This window comes from Populus alba, chromosome 5 (genome assembly GCF_005239225.2).
Source record: "Populus alba chromosome 5, ASM523922v2, whole genome shotgun sequence".
NCBI lineage: Eukaryota > Viridiplantae > Streptophyta > Magnoliopsida > Malpighiales > Salicaceae > Populus > Populus alba.
In genome coordinates, this window is record NC_133288.1 from 22,077,579 (window position 1) to 22,093,224 (window position 15,646).

Here is a 15,646-nt window from a genome sequence, read left to right on the forward strand (position 1 = left end):
ATTGTTGTAACCACAAACAGATTGTCAAAAATTCCACAATAGAGCAAAAGAAAATAAACAAACACCTGTTATCTAACTGGCGTCTTTGACATGCGGCGACCATGGCAAAAGTTGATTAACTGTTTGTAACTGGCACAATTTTAGCTTTTCCACAGATCAAGCATGATTCCTCCGGACCTGTATTTAGGACTTAATCAGTTACATGAATTTAATGATCAATTTCAACTTCCTTTGGTAGATGGAACCAAGCAAGCTGCACCATAGACTTGAAGATTTTGTTTGGATTAGCGGGTTTTTAAAGGGCTGCTGAGCTTTCATGGAAATCTTACACAGGCCCAGCGTCTTGATGTGAGTTGCTATACATTTGAGAGAAGTTGTGTTTTGCTTGTTTTGGGTCTTTTTGCAGTCACGCTAACTGAATATTGTTCCCTCTTGTGCTAACCAAAATGTTAGAACTCTGGGGATAGCATAGTCGCTTGGTATTTTTAGATCTTTCAGTTGCCTCCTGGACTTATTCATGATTTACATGCTGTAGGCTCTGGAACTTTTTCAGGAACAGGAAGTTGACTTTTGATTGCAACCGGATGTAGCTGCTCGAGTTGAGTGGAAACATGAGACTTAAAACATTCCTTTTCATATTGCCTTTATTATATCAATATTCACTTCTTGGACCCTTTTCTAAGTTCTTATTTTTGTTGATTTAAGGTTTTTTTTTTTACTGGGGTGTTCAAGAATTGAATTTGAATTTAATTTACAAAATATTTCTTTCGTTGGAGCTTGGGAGAAATTCAGCCTTTTATGTCAAACATTCTGCTCTTTTGCTCACCTCTCTGTTTTTCCTCTTCTTTTTATTTGCTATAGATTTGGAGGTTGGATGATATAATGTGTACCTTTTGACCTTTTTGCCTTTTTCATTAGGGACTTGAATATTATTGGTGTTCAGACAGTTATCAACTTAGTGCATGTCCCCCCGTTGACCTTACAGTAAATACTTGAAACTATTTTCTGATGTTGCTTGATTAATGACAGGCCTGTTCTTTTTCTGAATATTTGTTCGTCATCCTACATTTGAATGCTGTTTTTGGGTTGTTGAATGAGCACAGTGCATTGTGGTATAACCTCTATCTTCTGTTTCTCTGCAGTTACATTCATAGAGTGGGGTCGTACTGCGAGAGCTGGTAGAGAAAGGATATGCAGTTTACATTTGGTGACAGATAATGATCCGATCCCTTTTGAAAGCCATTGTGAGCCATGTTCTTTCTTTTCATCCTTTCTAAAGACTGGTTTTAACTTTTCTGGCTTAATTTTACCCAGGAGATAAACAGTCTACATCCGCCACCCTTGTCCTGGATATTCGCGTTTAATCTTGAACATTAATTTGGCATAGGTAATTCTTTCTTGGCTATTCCATTCACTTCAAGCAATATTTGCAAGTATTACTGCTCTCTTAGTAGTATCGAAAGGTGTTTCGTATTGGCTTTGTAGGAGAAACCATGTACATTTTTGGCACCAAATACCTAAGAAGAGAATGTTTTCATAAGCCATGAGAGATGTCAAATTGGCACCTTTCATACACCCTGGCTTCTAGGATTTCCCGGGTCTAAAATTTAAATTAACCTTGTAGCTGTCACAGTAAGTTTGGTGCGAGAGATTGTCTGTTGCATCTGAGAACAAATTGAATAATATTCCTAGAACAATAGTCCAAGGCTTTCAGTAGGAGGAATGTAATTCAAAGCGTGTTTATGGCTTCTCGATCTAAAATATCACTGGTTTAAATTTACATAAAAAACACACACATGGATGAAACATTGTGTGTTCATAGCCATGGAGATGTCAATTGTACTTAACTTTCATACACTGGCTTCCGCAGGATTTCCTGCGGTCCTTAAAATTTAAATTAATCCTTTAAGCTGTCAACAATAGTTTGGGTGAGAGATTGTGTTTGCATCTAGAAAATTGAAGTATATTCCAGAACAATAGTCAAGGCTTCAGTAACGAAGGAATGTATTACAATTTGACATAAAACTCTATATAGAGACATGGAATTAAACATCCCTGATATTTAGTTAATATAGCTCTTTAATGTTCAATATATGTATATTTTTGAAAGCAGATCCCTTAGTATTAGTTAAATATTTTATCAATAATAAATTATAATGGATCTCTCATTCAGAAGGCCGTATCCTATATGATCTCATTTAAGTAAGGTTTTTGAAAGGAGAATTTGGAGATAAGTCGCCAAACTCCTTCATTAGTGCTGCAATGAAGTTGCTAAATGTTTAAAAACTAGAAGTTTTCACCAATGTGGTTTGTAGAAATATGGACTCACCCAGAGGCCATGTTTTCGTGTTGTTTCATTTAACAAGGCTAAAAGAGAGCTGGTTCAAAAGTCGCAGCGAGGAGCCCGATATTCGTTGCAGAGCAATCAATTATTAAGTGGTCTCAGATAATTGAGAAACATGGAAAATCAAGTGGCCTGATGTTTTCACAAGAGAGGTCTCTTGAATGGGATTATGTTCTCATGTTCTTCCCTTAAATAAAAAAAATTCTTATTTTTAACACTGGAAGTTTTTATGATGTTCAATTACTGCAGGGAATGAGAGAAGAGCAATAAGAAAAGCTGAAATCGGAATAGCAACCAAGTATTTAACCCTTCTCCCCATTAGACTTCTTTGTCTGTTGACCAATCTGTCAAGAGATATAATGTACTTATAGTCCATAGTTATAACCTGACAGTACTCAGTCTTTCTATTTTTTGATTTTGTATTTCTTTTTTTGGCCATCACATTGCGTTGAAAAGTCTTTACTATTGGTGTAAAAGTATTTGTGTGAAACTTTGGAAAACTGTTACCCTGAGAAAGCACTAAATTAAGTTCAATACACTTCTATGATTCTTCTGCAGGCAGAAAATTGAATCGCACACTAAGGAAGAAACTTTTCTTTTCACGTCCCAAAGGGGACTGGTTTGTAAAACAGAGAGAGAGCAAAATGCTCGCAGCAAAAAGCAGCAAAGGTGTTTTTATATACTATCATGGTTGTTTTATGTTTATATGCCTTGTATGTTCACAAACAAAAACTGTCCAGATGTTCCATAAGTTGGATTCTTGAATTTATTTTTCTGGGCCATTGAGATCTGCCCAGTACCCATAGACCCCACTCAGAAGAAGACACAAACCTTTATCTGCTGTCATATGGCAAGGCTGGATGAATGCATTTAGTATCTATTTTCTTGATCTCCTTTTTATACTCTTTATCCTCTATGGGACTGGGCCAAATGCATGTGAGATGGTTTTTTTTTTTATGTTAGAGGAGGTATGCCTCCTAAGCAATAATGCTAATTCTTCTTTAATAAATGGAATACACCCACAACACAACCAATAGCTATTTCCTCCTGTGTTAAGTGACTTTACCATCTTCAGTTTTCACTCTCAGCACTTCAATGAAGCACATCTTAGTATGAGGTTAGTTTCTCCTATTAATCAAATGGTGTTCATTCAATTGCATGCAGCAAGTCATCAGTTGAAAAAGAAAAACGGTTCTGGAAATGAGGTGAATTGAGTTGCTCAACAAGCCGAAGATCTTAAAATGAAGGAAAAGAGGAAGCGAGAGCGTGAGGTGATTTTTGTTCTCGTCTTTTTTTTTTTTATTTTGCAATTTAAATGCTCATTAATTTTTCTGATTTCAAAAAAAATTATTCTCACAAACATAACTAATTTCTGCTGAACAGAAAAATTTACCCCGTAAAAAACGTCGAAAATTACAAGCAGCCAGAGAGATGCTAGATGATGAAGATTTGACAGAGAAACCAGAAGTACGTGTCCCCTCATTTTCTGTGAGCAAATATCATGCATGTTATACTGTTTCGTTCTGTTGTCTATGGCACTAGATATTTTTGAATGGCTAATATCAAAAACCATAAGGTAGATAATGTGCAAGATGTTTCTGTAGTAGGATTTTGAGGTGGCAATTTGTATGTCAATTTGTCAGTGCTTTTCAGGTTTTCATAAGCATCATTAAAACCAGGCCAACTGATATTTCAATGCCAACATTTTATTACTTGCAAAAAAGTTTCTTTTATGCTCTTGCAAAAGTGAAATGTGTTGCACCTTATATCATACTGCAGGCAGTGGAAAAAATAAGAAAGAAAAGACTGGACTTATCACTAGTCGATCTGGGTGTACCGGCGGGGCAAAAGGCAGCGCGAAGGCTGTGCACCCAAGAAGGCAATGGGATCTGCGGGCAAGATTGTGCAGAAGAAGGCTAGTAAGAAATCAAAACAGCCTCCTGAAAGAACTCAATCAAGGACAGAAGAAATGCAGGAGTTATTCCAGAGCGATATGAGTGAGAAAAAGCAGAAGAGAAGAAGTAGCGGAACAGGAAACAGGAAGTCCACCCCGAGAATTCATTCAAAAGCAAATCAAGGTATAACAGCTAATATTTCTTCTTTTCTTGGCTTTTATGTTTTCTAGATTCTCCTACATACTGTCTTATAGCATAGAATCAAAGCTACAGGAGAATGTTCCTCAAATCAACGCAGGCAGATAAATAGGTATGTCTGGTTAAGCCGTAGCATAAAATTCTTGCATAGTTAACTGTAAGGGCGACTCACAAGTTAGTTTACCACATAACACAGGTCGCTAATATTTGCGACAAGCGTTTCATGTGTGCTACCTGCATTGTCAATATAATGCATTATTACTGCAGTTTAATCTCTCCAGTGATAGATTTTCTGGATTATTCTGCCACTTCCCGATGCCAGCAAAGATACTTGCATTGAATTGAATTCTCAAAAAAGTGAACTTTAGATGTTACGGATTGCTTTGGGAGGACATTCCAGAACTAATTTCTCGAAGACATTTTAACTACAGTATCAAAACTATATTCTTTTTTGATCATTCAAAAGTACTGGAACTCAATACTCATCGAAACCCATTTTTTCTTTTTTTCCACTGGGTATAAAGCGCAAAGTAGCACGCATCAAGTCGGCCATCAAATTTATGTGGTCATCTTACCTCTATATTAGAAGGTTCTGTCCTTTTAGCTTGCCGGTTTTAGAGGAAAAAGGAGAGGCAAGGCAGTACCGATATGATCGGTTGCGATATGTGAAAGCTATCCTTGCAAAGGACTTGATCATCATCTCCCCCGATGTTTATTTCCTTCCTTGTTAATTCTTCCTTCCTGTATAATTACAAGGAGGTATCGAGACTAATAACAAATCGTTTTCCGGGGTCGCAAATTTTCTGGGTATTGGCCCACAAAGTTTTGGATCTATTAGCTGCCTTTGTGGTATCGATTGGTCTCTGGGCCTAACTGCTCCTCCTGATTTGCGTTTGGTTCTTGATTGCGATCATCTTTTGATACAATGCAACTCAACTTACCGTAATGATACAGGAAAATGCTTGCTAAAAAGAAAATACTACTTGCGAGCAGCCAAGTTAATAAAGGGTTTCTTGTCAAGTATTACTGCTCTTGTACTTTGAATTTTATTTAAATGGGTTTTTCGTGGCAATCACAAATTACAAGGTCTCCCTCGGCCACAGGTCCACAACTAGTTCTGACATGGGCGAAACTCGCTTCTCAATACGTATTTTTTAGAAAAAAAATTACATTTATTTTTATTAAAACATTGTTTTGAGTTTATTTTCTTCACAGAAGATAAAAAAAAAAAAAAACAATTTTTTAGTTCATCTTTCTGAAACCGTGACTTTATATCCGAACCCCTAAGAAACTAAACTTTCTCGTGACTTGAGTCTTTTCAACTGTTTGTGGTCTCGAGGGTTTCTGTTTTGAGCTCATAATATACGGTTGCTTTGGGCTTTGATTAATCAACGAAGCTTGCTAGTTTTGTTCTCCAAGAACGCAAAGCAAATTGACAAACTCACATCCGTTGGAGCTTCTCACAGATCGTTCATAAAAGAGATTTTGTAATTCACCAATCTGGGCCTCAGGTGCACGCGCACGCACCATCTCTGCATAGAAATCAGCGAAGAAATTTCACGTGCACTATTGCCTCCTGTTCTGTCAAACAGGGAATAGTAAATTACTGAAATTAAAATATACGCCCTTCTATACAAGAGAGCTGAAAATATATATAAAAAAAAAAAAGAGGAAAAAGAAACTTCAAAAAAATGAAGCTAAAGACAATTAGTTACCTTTAAATTCTGTGCTATGTGACGAAGATAAATTACATCTACATGTACCCGAGAAGTTTCTACGTCATGATTGCAATTGCCTTCTATAAAAACACAGAAAAAGAGAAGTAAGAACTAAACCAAAATGAAGAACAAATAAAAAACCCTAATCTTCTTTTTTTTTCTCTCCAGCTATTAATTCTTCAATGGATCATTTTACATTCACAATGCCACCCCCGCCGGTTTTATTCTGCTTCCCACAACTTGGCCAAAATCAAGCTTACAATGCCGGATTATCGTTTGCATCCAAGTTGAACCGACTTGATCAGACTTATCAACTGGATTCCAGGAGTCGGCACGCTGTTGACAATGAGGAAGTTTCTATCTCCATGAGAGGTTTGAGGATGCTTATGTTGTAAAGATCAAGCGGCGTTCCCACCCCACTATCCGGTTCCTTCCTTTTCCCACCCACCCCAGAGCTGAAGAAGGCCGTGAGCTGCCTTGGCCCCAGGGCCATGAGTAGCTGCCGCGAACCACCTATGCTTCCCCCTTCCATTTGTAAAACCAAGAATTTAAGTCAAAGCCTAGCCGTGAGGGCCCGGACCTTAACCAATTTTGAAAACCTCAGGGGTGGCTCCGCTCATGCTCATGATGGAATGGTTGCTGGGAGTAAGGAGGACAGTTGGTGTCGACCCATTATTTGACAGCATGACAGGGGCTCCTCTTGAATCCCACACATATACAGGGATTGAGCCAGTAGGAACCATACATGGCTGAAGAGAATGGGCCATGGCGGGGTGCCGTTGCCAGTGCAATTGAACCCAAAAAACAGGAAGAGTGCGTGTTATGAACACAGAGGGGACAATACCAAAACAGCTCCCCATTCTTGTAAGATTAGATCATTGCATGTTCCAGAGGCTTGCCATTTGGCATGGATGTAGTCTGAGGAATAAAACCCTTTCTGTCAACTTCCATTCTACTCCCCACTTCTACTCTAGTACCCATGATAGAAATAACAGGATCACCTGGTTTAGGTCCTCCATAAGTACTTGCAGTTTGGGAAGTCTTGCTATGATAGAGACCTTGATCAAAGAGTCGTTCTGAAAAAAGGACTGTCCATTTCAAATCAAAGTTCCCTCATTGAAGGAGGCTGGCCCTTGAAGATGATGACAAAGCAGGAGATGGACTGCGATGGCCATTCCACTGGTAAAAAAGAGGCCGTCCCTCCAATCTCAAATCTGGTTGGTGTAGCATCACCCATCATCAACTGTACGATTTTAAATCCAGGTTGGGTCCTCTGGTCTTCTTGAACCCACTTCCCAAAGAAGATTCCCCGGAATGGAAGCCTGAATTGAGACCTGGCATTTTCTTGACCAAAAAATCAAATCCGTGACGCTTCTCCTCTCCCCCCCAGCCACATTGAGATCAATATCAAGGCAAACCTGCCTTCGTTTTGAACTGTTGCTGCTACCCCCAGTCTCAAGTGTCTTGTCCCCATCAGAAGTCTTGCGTGGGGAAGCTGGACGAAAAGCACTAGTAGCTGCAGAACCTCTCCATCCACATCCATGAGTCCCCTCAAACCGCAAAGGAGCTACAGGTGATCCAGAAGCTGCTGCAGGTCTTGAAGCTTGAAAACAACCAGAAATTGGGCGGAAGATGGTATTCACAGGAACGGATCCATGTCTTCAGAACAGACTTCTTCATCAGATCAAAATCCACAAAGGCCTTTCTCTGCGTTAACTTCTGGTTTCTTGGGCACTTCAAGTCAGTAACCTGAGAGGACTCCCAGGTCATGCATGCCATTCTCTGCTTCATTTTCCAGATTATTTGAATCAATCATGCGCTCCTCTTGTTCAGCATGTGTCTCAAAAGGCTGATTTTGTCTGGTTGGCACATTTTCTGGAGGGATCTCAGTGGATAGGTCCTGTTTTGCATTTATGGAGTCATGGGCTACCTTGGCTTGCTTAATACCACTTTCCATGATTTTCTCTGAAGATGAGCTGCAGGATTGTTCTCTGAAATCTACAACTTCCTCTCTTCCACTCTTGAGCAACTTGTCGAGCAACTTCAAAGAGCATCAACTATGCCATAATCAAGCTCAATATTTAGAAGATCTTCTCTGTCAATCAAATCTGGAACTACGTTTTATTCTGTGTTTGGTTTTCGAGAAATCAGAATTATCCTCAGCTCCATCACTGCCATGTTTCTCTATTCATCATCACTGGCAACATTCTTCCATCCGTTGAAAAGAGACCCCCCTAAATTGTCAAGTTCTTCTTCCAACACACTCTTGTTGCCAGACGAGTGTTGTGAATGGTCAGGAGAAAATTCACCATCTTTGGCAGTAGAATTAAACATCGGTGTTTGACATTGATTTCTATTCTCCACTTCATCTGTCCCAACCTTTGATGTAGATAAAGGTGCTGCCACATCACCAGATGCACTTGTACGGCAATTATCCTCTTTGGTGTCAATATTATTTTGCAAAGCGGATACTGTCACAATTTCCTGAGCATTTCCAGCAACATTACTCAAGTAAACAACTGCAGCTTCCACGTTACTAGAGGCAGCTGATTTATCAGTAAGCATCTTTGGAGCTTCCGGGTCTGGTTCAGCTGTGTGTCCCTTTGGAACTGCTAAACTATGTGTCTCAGTAGAAGCAGCCCCTTCTACAGTACTACTCACTTGGGATTTTTCTTTGAATGGCGGGCTTTCCTGATCAGAAGTTGACACAACAGGGGGGGAACGGGCATCTAATGATCTATCCACAGAAGTGGTGAGAAGATCTTCTGTTCTATTCTCCAAATTTCTATGGTCTAAATTTTGATGATCACAATCATTTGTTTGAATTTGTACATCCTGGGTGCTTTCTGATGGAAGACTATTTGAGCTTCTTGATTGCAAACTTTCATCCCCGGTTTGTTCTGCAGCATTGTTTTCTACATCAGCCCTTCTGTTTTGAGGGGAAACACATCAACAACACATTCAGTTTTGCCAGTGTTACTCTCTTTCATTCCGACATTATCAAATGCCTCAACACTCTGAACATCATGGTGAATTGCATCACTAACCTCACCAGGCTTCCAGCTATTGAACAGTGCCCTTGCCTGACTGAACCCGAGACTATTGTGGTCAAGTAAATTATGACAGTGTCCAGACCCTGAAGTAATAGACCTCTCCTTGTCTATTTGCAGGCTTTCAGGCTCTTAACAATGCAGTAATTGACTCTTCTACAGAGCCTTCGCTGTTTTCATTACTGAACTTCTGAGCGAGCTTTAACCATCTATCAAAAAACAACAGCCCATCTAAGTTAATAAAAAGATCAAGACAATCTTTATTCTCAGTGGCAGCAACTGTGCTTGCAACAGCAGCCCATTGCCTGGTTGCATCTCCAATGTTTTTCACAGCAGTAAATTTCTCCTTCTTCATTACAGCAACCAACTCATGGACTCGTGATGGGGCTGTGAGCCCATCCTTCATCTCAGTCAGTGTAAAGAAATCTTCAAGAGTCATACTGAATTACATGCACCTCCAAGCATTGAAGAAGTCCTTGTGGCATAATAATCTGCTCTTTTCCATCAAGAGCCACGGTGGCTTTTAGAACTTTATGCAGGATACCCTGCAAAAGGAACGAAATAGAATTCCTAAGCAGATAGTTCGAGACAGTATATATTAGCTGACAAACACTTATTATACTTCACATTAGAACTCATTAAAAAACATGTACACAGAAACTAAATGAAGACTAACTAAAACCACATAAACACATGACATGGGATAAATCACTCATTACCGAACATCCAGTGTAAGTAGAAACCAGAAAAAATATATAATATAAATTAAAGAACATCCAGAGAATGTGTCAAGGATAATTCGCCCTTGGTTCAAGATACTCTTATTCATAGAGAATGGAAGCAGGGATGTAAAATAAATGGTAAATGGTTACCCACTGAGAACAACAATACAAAAAGGGAAAGTTAATTGGCCTTCCATGTTGAGTATAAATTCCCTTATCAAATTTAGCAAACACTTGCCTCCTCCTCTAACACAGGTTATACGGTGCACTAGAACATGCGGATGGTAGATTGCATGGAATCTGACAAGTTTTAGACTAGTAATGATGGGACAAATAATGGCAAATGCATGACAAATCATATAATTAGTTTGAATTTGGAACCTCAAACTGATAGATATTGTTTGTGCAGGGAGGAATAAAACAGTTGACCATTTTTAATACAGAATTTGGTACGGCTGGGTCACTCACCACTCCCAAATAAGTATTTTGTTAGCGTTCCAACACTAGGAGACTTACACCAGAGCACCAGAACATTAAGCAGAAAATGCATAGCAGTTGAAAAGGTAAGGCAACATTATCTTCTTTCATCACGCATCCAAAAATAGCACAAAACAAAAGATTACATGGTTATTAAGGAAATACTTTCTTGCACTGTTTTTACTTTGAGAAACACATTCATCGAATAAACATTTTATAAGATTCAAACATACAGGTAAAACACCAATGAACTACACAAAATCAATCAACTCATCATTGCTTTATGAAAAGCACGCATGGTTACTTTCGTATGTCCTTGGCACAGGCCAGCCTTTTTCAAAAGCCTAACCAGGAAAGAGAATTCAATGCATGACATGCATAGCATACTTTACGTTATGCTTGGCATATGTACCGCAACTAGTATGTGGTATGCATGTATTTCATGAAGCATAACAGAAACACAATTTTATGGCCAGCACCGCTGTACGGCAATTCGCTTCATGTGCACAGATCAGATAGTGAATCATGTTCAGCATATACTGGAGTCCCTTCACCAACACTTGCAAAGAGAGCACACTAACAGCATTTCCAATAAAAACACAAGTGATAGAACTGATCACGTAAACCTACTGATGTAGAAAACATAAAATAATCAGTATATGAGCTTGATGACAAGCAACAACAACAGGAAAACAGTGGCAAACCCTAAAACCAATAGTAATATTATCTAAAGATCAAGGCTTTTGTAAAGCATCCACCAATTACACACCATTTCAAAGCCGATAGACTCATAATCAGAGAAAGGAACGGTAAAGTGAAAACCCACTAATTGAATACGAAAAAACAAGCAAATTTCAAAGACAATCAGCTCGAAACAATAGAAAACAACTTACTTTTCCATCAATTTCAGCTATGACATTCCAAAAACCCAGTAACAGCAATGAGAGAAGATCAAACCCTAGAATTCAAAATACCAAAAATGGAAGAAATCAAAAGAAAACCCTAGGTCTTTTTTATTGCTTGATATTAAAAGATATGGAGTACACTTAAGGAGGTTTTGTGAACTAATTTAAGATTATCCTGATTAATGCTAATCGATATGTGATTAAATAACAATGAATCTCATAAATGGAAATGGATTAACAACAAAAGAAAAACAATTAAATTTTCAAAAATAAATTAAAAAAGAGTTTTTACCTTGATGATAAATTAATACAAGGAGAAAATGAAATTAAAACCCTAGCTGGTGAGTGACACGGCTCCAAGACTCAAACTTTTTGGTGTGTTTCTCTCACTAAAAAATTATCTCTCTTTTAACTTTCTCTCTCCCTAAAACGGAAGTGTTTTGTTTTTATTTTCTAAGGTTTCTAACATAAATAAAACCCTCGCCTTGCTGTTCTCTTTGAGGTTACCACTGAGAGAGAGGAGAGAGGACAGGGCAGAAGAGTCATGTTGTTCTTCGAGTTTGTGTTTTTTCTTTTTAATTTTGAAAAATATTTAATTTAATTTTCTGGTTGGTTTTAGCTCAAAGTTGGGTAAATGCACGTGCGATGCGTGCGATGGAACCGTATGTCTTCCAGCCGGTTCGGTTTATTAGTGACCGGGCCAGGCAGCTTGTCTGGTCAACCGGTGACGATGGAAGCTTGTTTTAATTTCTTATACGGAATGCTCTTTGTTACTTACATTTTATCAACACGTAAGCACTCCACAAAACTATATTTTAATCTCATTTGTACAACGTTTTAATTGGGTGTTTTTAATGTTTAATGTTGAAATAAATTCAACGCGCCTTTCGTTGTTAAATAGTTGACTGCAACAAATAAAAAATGGGTTTTTTTAATTTTATTGTTTTTTTTAAGATGAGAGGGTGAGAGAAAGATAAATGCTTGAAATAAAATTTTGAAAAAAAAATGGATATTCTATTTGACCCTTTTAAGCTATTTAACAACAACAATTATTTATTATGAGAGTTTCGTGATAACACAAATGGTGTGTTATTCTTTTAAAAAAGAAAATTCTTGTTCATTTTTTAATTTTAGGGTTTTGAAAATAGTGTTACTTGTTGTGATTTTAAAATGAAATGGCGAGAAAAAGATAAAAATTTGGCCATTTTTAGCAATTTGACAGGAACAATTATACAACTATATCCACTATTACAAGCTTGATGATAATACGAGTGACTGATTATTTTTTAATTAAATACTAGCTATATTTTATTTAGCTTGCACAATAAAATCAACATGCTGCTTCTGATATACAAGCGTACACACCATGTTGGATGTTATAGTCTTGCCCTAATGACAAATGCCACGTTAGAAATTTCTAGATACCATAATGAAGTTGAAGTAAGAAAAATTGAAGTATAGAAATCAAAACAAAACATTATAAAATCTACAGGACTGAAATATAGTTTATTCTAAAGACAAGTGTTGTTTTATTCTATATACTATAATGAAGTTGAAATAGGAAGATTTCAAGCAAAAATTATAAAAATAGAAGTAAAATAAAAAGTTAGTAAACGATAAATGTTATTTTATTTTAAACAATTTTCAAGACAAGAAGTTATATAAGAGTATGTTTATTTTTATATTTAAAAATATTTTTTAAATTTTTTATGATTTTAAAACTGTTTTAATATACTAATATTAAAAATAAAATTTTAAAAACTAAAAATAAAATTTATTTTAATATATTTTAAAAACTAATTATTACGGTAACCTCGAACACTGCTATAGCGTCAACTTACTTACATCAACTCGGGCGGGCTATGTATGATGTGATCCGAGGAAAGGAGATGGACAGGTTTAGAATCAGAAAATTGAGAGGAGGCACATCGTTGTCTCTGTCAATTGTGTCCCTCTATCAGTCACTTGTGGTACGCACGATTGATGATGTTAAGAGTGGGAATTTTGTGCACCGAAGCTCATGAAAACCGAGCAAGGGACTACTACATGTGCTCTGCATGCTAATGTTGGTGAAACTCGAGAGCCCCACCATGTCTCGAGTGAAAATGAAAATCCATCTATTTTAGGGCCCAAGATGCTTGACCTCGCATGTCTGACATTGAAAGATGCCTCTTTCACTTCGAATTTGGACACCAACAAGTTTGTTTTCTTGATCCATGTACTTTTTTTTTTTTTTCAGAAAATGTCAACCATTACAAAAAGTTATTAAAAAAACAAAATACAACAAATAAAAACAACCATATTAACCTCAAACCAACTTTGACAAATTGATTCGAGACCCTCGGTCAATTCAAAGCCCAACTTGTTTAAGGTTTAAAAGTGAGAGTCCTGATATATTCAAGGATTAAAAGTGAAATCTGACCCATGCAATAATAACTAATTAAAAAAATTTGAAGAACTCTATGTATCTAAAAAAAATAAAATTAGGAAACACTCTTTGAAAAAAATACCTTTTCTTTGCCTGTTGAGATGACTCTAAATTGAATGTCAGCTACTAATTTAAACTTTTACAGGGCACAAAACACGGATCTAGTTTTTGCTGACAGGATTTTGGTAGGGTAGAGATTAGACGACCTTCCATTTAGTAGGTATGTGAGGTGAAATTTGAAGATCATTAACCTAGACATTGACAACAAAAGTAGCAATGAAAACAAGCAAGGATTAATTATTACACCTTTATATTTTGTTTCATCATTCTGGGCTGGCCAAGCACTATGGCTCATTACGTTCCATATCGCTCCACCTTTCTGCAAGTCACAATTGCACTTAGTGCTGTTATAATTTTTTAAGTTTTGATTTAAACAAGTTTTAAAAAATATAAATTTATATTTTTATAATTTAAATATTTATGAGTTTTGCAAAAAAAAAAAAATATAACCAAATAACTTTTGTTTTGAAGTTGTAATCAAGTAAAAACATCTCTAATCATAAAAACAAACAGAATCGAAAACCTAAGCTATTATTACAGAAAAAAATGGAAAAGAAAAAGAAATGGGTAATGCTTGATAAACCAAAAAAAGGAAAATAAAAAGGGGTGAGTGGTGAATTCAAGATGCTCATGTAGCTCACACTTCTCCAAGGTTAGTTGGACAACATATTCATGTCCTAAGGTGCCAGAAATGCATAAAACAAGTGGGATCCATAGAAATTCCAGAGCTAGCAAAGGCCATGTTATGTATCATTAAATTATTTCATAAAAATTCATGTAACCAACCTTACCTAAATCATATAAAGGAAGTTAAATGTATCGTGTAAAGTCATCATGTGGGCAAAGGCATGGAGATTAAATGGGTCTGTTCTTGACTCCTAATGGAAACTAATACCTAAAATATCTCACAAAACCAAACAATTTGAATATATGAGGGGTTTGAGTTCTTATCTTGTTTGGGTTTTATAGTAGCTCTAGGTCTATTTCTTTGTTTTTTATATTTCCCATTTTTTATTTGTTTACAGGATCAGTTTTTTTGTTTTTTAATTAATCATAGACGTTTTCTTTTACTCAGATTCTGGCTTTTCTTTTTGTCATTAATGTGGGCAGGGAGTTTTAAATGTACTGTTATTTATAGATATGTTAGATTTAACAAATATTAAAACCTTTTACCACAAAAATAATAATAATAATATTAAAACCTAATGGAAACTTGTAAAACATTGAGTTTTATTCACTTGTTTTTTCTCTCATTAGGGTGCTATTAGAAACTACACATGGTTATATAAATGCATGTCAATCAATTTTGCGTACTCGAATTAAATCTGTTTTCATTTGAATCTTAGACATAGTATTATTCAATACCTTGGTATGCCTAAGTTAAAATAATTACGTGGAAAACTAGCCCTTTTACCATTTAAATCAATATTTTATGATATGCACTCATATATATATATATATATATATATATATATATATATATATATATAGGATTCTAGGACTCTGTTTATTACTTCTTTTGTGTGCGTGCTTGCGCGCCTATATATTCAAGCAAAATTTAAGAATGCGAGAATTCGAGAAGTCTTCGTAGATTTAAACGAGGTGAAATTTGGATTACGAGTTAGGAGGATATACTTTGATTGATCCATTCCCTGGGCTAGTTAGGTTGAAATCAACTTATTAGGCTGGTCCGAATTTTAAAACAATAGACTCGACTGCTTCTCTTATTTTTGTAAGCAACAAAACTAAGTTAGCTTTGGAGATGTGTAACACTGCAATCCAATCGTATTTTTAATTTTAAATTAATATATTTTTATATTTTTAAATCGTTTTTATATGTTTATATATA